Source organism: Gossypium arboreum, chromosome 8 (assembly GCF_025698485.1).
Source record: "Gossypium arboreum isolate Shixiya-1 chromosome 8, ASM2569848v2, whole genome shotgun sequence".
NCBI lineage: Eukaryota > Viridiplantae > Streptophyta > Magnoliopsida > Malvales > Malvaceae > Gossypium > Gossypium arboreum.
This window is the reverse complement of record NC_069077.1, coordinates 54948340-54955536: the sequence shown is the minus strand read 5'-3', so window position 1 is coordinate 54955536 and position 7197 is coordinate 54948340.

Here is a 7197-nt window from a genome sequence, read left to right as displayed (position 1 = left end):
ATTGTCTACCCATTATTTTTTATTGTTATTAGGCCTTTGAAACTGAATTTTTAGCCGGTAAATCACATGTTCTGATTAAAAGCCGAAAATAGGGTTGTTAATGGTGAATTTTAGATTTTCGAGTAAAAATGTGATTTCAAAGTGCTAATCAATAGGTTTTAACATGATTAAAGAGGTCCTAAACTTTTTTTTGAAGTTTTGTTGAAGATTTCTTGGGTTTTAATGAATTTTCATGAAAATAGTCAAAACTTGTCGAAAAATGTTGATACCATGAATTATGTAGTTTAAAGTTTAGGAATTATTCATAGGTGAACTATACGATGAACGGAATTGGTTTTAAGCAAAAATATTAAGTATGGACTGAGATATTCAAATTTAAAGCTTGCTATGTTAAAGGTTTCGATTACATAGGGACATATCTTAGGCTTATGTTTTTGGTTACTTGTGGTGAGTCCTTAGCTGATTTCTGAATGTGTTGTTGTTGTGTGAATTATTGCGTTGAAGTTTTAGATTTGTTAGGACCAACTACGAGCTACGAAAGGCTAGTTTGAGCTTTCGACATTTCAATAAAAGCAAATTGGTGAGTGTTTAGACTAACTGCTTGTGGACACAATTCAATGTATTGTTAGAGAATTTAGTTGTAGCCTATATCCCTACTCTAGATTCTGAGTGTAAGTTCTCTTGTGCTCATGTTTAACTTCTGTATTATGTGCTCGTTGAATTGTGAAAATGTACTCTTTGAATTGTAAAAATGTGTATTATGATGATATGTTAGTACATGTGTTATGTGTTCATGATTATTATTGTGGAATTGTATATGTGAACATGTCAAGCAAGCTAAGTGTTACTGATAATATTGTGCTTATGATGCAAATATGCAATGGTAATGAGTAGGAAATTAGTAAGCAATGTATATGTGTTTAATAACAGATATTTTGGCCTTATGACACTTGAGACCATTGGATATAGTTGGCATGCCATAGGATTATGAGTACTCACTTATATGTATATGTGATTTTGGGCATTGAGGCCCTAGGACATGTTGGAGGGATAAGGGAATATGAGCTAAGCTCCATTCAACAGGACATGTGAGGGGAAATAATAAGAGTGTTAGATATATGCTTCACTTATGGGACATGTTTGACTCTATGAGTCTAGGTGGTGTGTTGGAGATCCATGTATCCGATGAGTGGTGATAGTGCCCACTTTTACGTTTCACAACTTAAGTGCCAAATTATCTTAAATTGTAAATATGTTTATATGTATTGTGATGTATGCATGAATATGTATATGTTGACTCTGTAAATAAGCTATTGAATATGCAAAAGATGCAAATCGTGTCAACTAAGTTGGGGTTGTTATAATTATGCTACTTATATGCTTCACTAATGTTTGATGAATTGTTTGCATGGTAGGCATTCACTGAGCTTGTTAAGATCACCTACTCTTTTCTTTACCCATTGCAGATTAGTTGTGTGTCAGTGTGATTGGTATGGTTCTCTATGAATGATCTAAGTAAGTATTTGTGTTACTTCGTAGGTGCTTTTATCTATTTATTTATGTTTCGGGAATAAGACAATGTGGTAAACTACATGTTGGTTTTGCTATGACTTTTAAGTTGTTTACATGATTATTATGCCTTAGGACTTAGGAACTTTACATTTGAATTATTGTTTTTTTTTTTGCTCAGTCATGATTATGAAGTTTTGGACTGTTATTTCAAACATTTTGGTGCCTATTTGATGAAATGAATGATGCATGATAATTAGATACTAATTGGTATGAGTTATATGTTTGAAATTACTGTATTTTTTATGTCTGGAGTAGAGGTATTGATATTTGGGTTTCAATATCGATACCTTCATGATTTTTGAAAGTGTAGAAAGTCAATGGCGTAATTTGGTATCGAACCTTATCACAAGTATCGATACTCGGGGTAAAATAATCGATACTTTTCAAAAAATAATAAGAATTTTTGAGACTTTGAAATTTTTGTGCGAGAAATAGAATGCAACACTACAGGAAAATAGACTTTTAGCGGCGCTTTTAGTGGCGTTTTAACAAAAAACGCCGCAAATAATAAACATTAACGGCGTTTGTCCAAAACGCCACTAAAAACTAAACTATAGCGGTGTTTTTGGCAAAAACGCCACTAAAAACTGGTCAATAGCGGCATTTTTGGCCAAAACGCCACTAAAAACTGGTCAATAGCGGCGTTTTTTGCCAAAACGCCACTAAAAACTGGTCAATAGTAGCGTTTTTCTCCAAACGCCACTAAAAGCTGATCAATAGCGGCGTTTTAATCCCAAACGCCACTAAAAACTGATCAATTGCGGCGTTTTTATCCCAAACGCCACTAAAAACTAATCAATTGTGGCATTTTTATCCAAAACGCCACTAAAAACAGATCAATTGTGGCGTTTTTATCCAAAACGCCACTAAAAACTGATCAATTGTGGCATTTTTATCCAAAACGCCACTAAAAACTGATCAATAGCGGCGCTTTTGGTCCAAATGCCGCAAAAAGTTGAGCAGGCATGTTTTAGTAGGGTAACCGACACTCGTTTTGATTTGATCTGATTTAATTTTCATATTATTTTCTTATTTTTATTTTGAATTCGATTTAATTATTTTCGTATTTAAAGCTAACTTTATAAAAAATATAAACTACACTATTCATCACTTAGCTATGAGAAAGTTTCATTTTTGTTACTTAATTATGAAAAGTTATAAATTGATAACTAAACTATTTACAAATTTTTATTTAAGTTACCAAGCTGTTAAAATCGACGTTGTATAGCTTTCTGTAAACCCTTAAATCTTAAACATTAAACCCTAAACCCTAAATTTTAAAACATAAACCATAAACACTAATCCATAAACTCCAAAACCCTAAACCCCCCCAAAAAATCATATAGATGTTGATGTGTATATATATAGATATTAATGTAAAAGCTTATGTTTATAATAAATTGTGGAAGCAGTACTTAATATTGATTAAATTTATTTTTAGGTTTAGGGTTTAATATTTAAGGTTTAAAGCCTATGGTTTAGGGTTCAATGGTAGAATATATTTTAAGTTTATGGTTTAGGCCGGTTCAATGGTATAGTATATATATTAAGTTAATGGTATGGGCCGGGTTTGTTATCTTGGATTTGGGGTATAGTGTTTTAAATTAGTTTATTGTTTGGGGTTTGGTACTGTTTTAAAGTATTTAGGGTTTAGGGTCTTAATGTTTAAGGTTATAAGGGTTAGTGTTAGGGTTTAAGGGTTAATTGATTAAATGGTGTTTTGGTTGAATCTAGGTTTTGGAGTGCTCGTAGTGTTGTTTAATTAAATACTTGATCTTATGTTTATACATGTATTTACGATGTATATGTTTATGTTCCCAGATAATTACGCATGGATTTAGTATTACATGAAATTTTATGAGGTGGTTCATAAAATTATTGAGTACGAAATGTTGTATCTAAAGGCTAATAGGCTTTTGCTATTATATGACAGTAGGTATAATAGACCATCGAGGTACTAAACTTGAATCAATTTTAAAAATAAAATAAAATAAAATTAGTATTTTTATTTTTAAATTAAATTCTAATTATAAAATTCGTGAGCACTTTAAAATTTATAGCCTCATGATTAAATATTGAAATTGAATTTATAATTTCAAAATCTAAAAATAATATGTGTTTAATAATGTATCAATTTTTAGTATTACACGATGCTATAACTTTCTTTGCATGTAATGGACTCTCGAAATTAAACTCGTCTTACTTTAATTTTAAGATGCAGATAATAATGATCTCTTAAAAGAATTTTTTAAAATTTTATTTTATGAAATGTAATTTTATAAGTATTGGTCACACCTAGTTAAAAATATTTTTAATAAAAACCCAATGTTTTAAAAATTTTCATTTTTCTCAAGGTTGTCAAGCTCATTTTATCATAAATGGTTATGAATATATATATATTATTTGAATTCATTTCATGTTTTAAATAATTATTAGTTATTTACCTAAAATTTAAATATTAAATATTTAAATAATAATTATTCAATATAATTTAATTTTTTCAAATTAGATATATTGTTTGAAAGTAAACAAAATTAGTTTAAAAGGAATTTAAGAAATAATTAAACTATTAAAATTTAAATGCATTAGTGGTGTTTTTGTAAAAAACGCCGCAAAAAAATTTCAAATCAGGCAAAACGAAGTCGTTTTATGATTTGCGTGTAAAGGCATTAGCGGCGTTTTTGTAAAAATGCCACTAAAAATAGAGAATTAGTGGCGCTTTCGTAAAAAACGCCGCAAAAACTGAGAATTAGCGACGCTTTTGTAAAACGCCACTAAATGTTTAATTGAAACGACGTCGTTCCAAGTGTGATTTAGTGAAGTGATTATCTTTAGCAAAACGGCACCGTTTTTGTTTCATCCTTTTCATCCTTTTCATACCCGAAACCCCTAAATTTCCCCAAATCAAAATTTCCTTCTCCCCTAAATCGAAATTGCCCCTAAACCCTAAATTTCCCACACTCTGCATTTCCCACTCCTCCCCTCTGTATCTAATTCTAAGCTTCTCTCACTCTCACAAAATTGCTCTCTGCAAATATCAAAGGTTTAGATCTCGAGGAGAAAAAAACACCGTAAATCTTTCTTTGAAAGGAAGATCTAGGTATGCCTTAATTTTTCTTCTTTCGGCTTCTTTGTTGTCTTTGCTGCATTTTCAACTGATCTTGATGTTAAACAATGTATGCTTTATTTTATGTGCTCTGTATGTTTACACCTATTTTGCTTGATATACTAAAGACCGATTTCTTCGATGCAGATCCCCATCCCGAAAATATACTGATCTGTAAAGGTTCAGAGGTGAGTTGTCTGTCTTTTTTCATTTAAAATTTTAAGTTCTATTATAAGCTTCTTTCTGTAGAATTGCAAAGATGAAATAGAATTGAGAGATGAAGAATTTCAAAGAGAAAAACTCTGTAATTTTTCTTTTTCCATAAACATGAAACTGCTAGAATTCAAGGGAGAAAAATGAAAACAAGTTTGCCACTGTTTCCTCCTTAATTATAATAATCAAATCCCTCTAAATGTGCAACCTTCATACCTTGGAAACATTTTAATGATCCTAGGTCTTTGATCTCAAACTCCTTAGCAATTACTTCTGTTAGGTAGTTGATTTCTTTAGTATAATCCCCAGCAACAAATGAAGAGGCCAGTCTAGATTGGTTGCTAGAGATAGCAAAACCGAAATAATATTAAATCTTTGTTTAGCATTGCATTTCAAACTTGCTTTTCAAGCCAAATAAGCTTTTCGACAACATAAACCAACTTGTATATTTGTTAAGAATTTGTCAAGAATTTGACAAAATAATTTGTCAAGAATTTTAAAATATTTTCACCATTTTAAATATAAAATATTCGTTTTCATATCATAAAATTTAAAATTAATTATATATAAGTAAAAAATAGAACACTATTTGGTTTTGAATAATTGCGATTCTTAAACTTGTATTTCATATCGGTTCGAGTCAATTTTCAATTTTTTGGTTTTTCTTGCTCAGCCATAACTGAATCAATTAACATGCATGAGAATGCAAAGTTGTTTACTCGGTGAAACAACGGAACAAACATTTCATGCCACTAATGCCAAAAATGCTTACAAGAAAGAATAGAGTACGAGCAAGGAGTGAACCATCGTCAATGTCGGCATCGAGCAGGGCGTACTTCAAGAGGATTCAGTTTCTTCATATATAACCAACATGGTGTTGGCGGTCGATTCACTCAATACCGTAAAAGATGGAATAATATTCTTCTTGAATTCATGAAAATACTAGATGCAGTGTAACTAATTTCATAATCCAAAGTTTCAATGGTTAAATTTATAATGTTGTAGATTAGGTCTGATTTGTATTTAAATGTCCTAACATTCCTTTAAGGGTAACTTTAACATAAACCAACTTTTATAATTTTCATAATTTAATATAAATTTATTTTGTAACTTATACATGTTATTATTACAAACAAGCATTTAATTAGATTTTAGTGTTTCCAAAAAATTTACATAAAGATTAAAGAATATTTTTTTACCATACTTTCCTAAATTTTATGGTTAATAAAACTATGATCATAATTTGTTTCAATTAAGTCATTTTGTTTAATATATATTTATATTTTTAATAGTTGCACCATACGTTGTATACTCCTTTGAGGTTCTTTTATACCATTTCAATATGTCAATGCCTTAGCAATTGATGTCTTTATACGTTGTAGATTTAAATCTTTTATTGCTTTGATATTCTTTAGTTACTACTGTAATTATAGATAGGATCAGTAATGGCTTTCGCATCTGTTTCCTTGGTGTTGTAGGTGGTTCAAGTGCAGGCATATAAAACTCATTGGAGTGCCTCTTTTCTAGCAATTTGGCATCAAATTATCAAATTAAGGTATGTACTGATGCTGATAATCAAGCAAACCTTATGCTAAGTTTGCAACCTAATTAGATAACCATGGGTTCCATAGCAAGACAGCCAACCCTTGAGTTATATTCAAAGTTTTAAATGGTAGGAGATTTTAGTATAATTATAATATAATTTTTTTTTTGTGACCAACAAGTTTAATCGACTAAGTTGCATCCCATTTTTTAAACATTTTTTTTTAAATTTTGCCTTTCACTAAAGGTGTTAGTTAAACCGCTTAAAGTTGATCCAAATCCTAGCATATCAAATAATAAAATAACAAATAAATAAGTAAAAAGTTTGAGCAACTCATCATTAAGAATTGCGGTGGTGCAAAATTCTCATATTGGATGGCAGATTCTTGTTTCAAGAATTTTTCAGTTTTTGAAGCTTCGCAAATGTGATGAATTTGGTATACTTCAATATGAGCTTGAAATTATATTTAAACCATATGATATAAGCATGCAAAACTCAACTTATTTCCATCATTTTTCATGATTCCTGTCTCATCTTTCTTCCTCATTTTGCATTAATAAAGTGTTTGATTGGATCTGCAGAGTACCCTTTGTTAGACACCGTTAAATACATGAGAGTGCTTTTGTAGCCGTTGCTTCGTTGAGGACCACACAGGCTAACACTCAAACCACAGGTGTGAAAACATTTAAACCTGGACCAATTTGATGGTTGTTTAGTTCGATAATATGTGATTGTCCTGAGGAACAAGATGATAATAGCAATC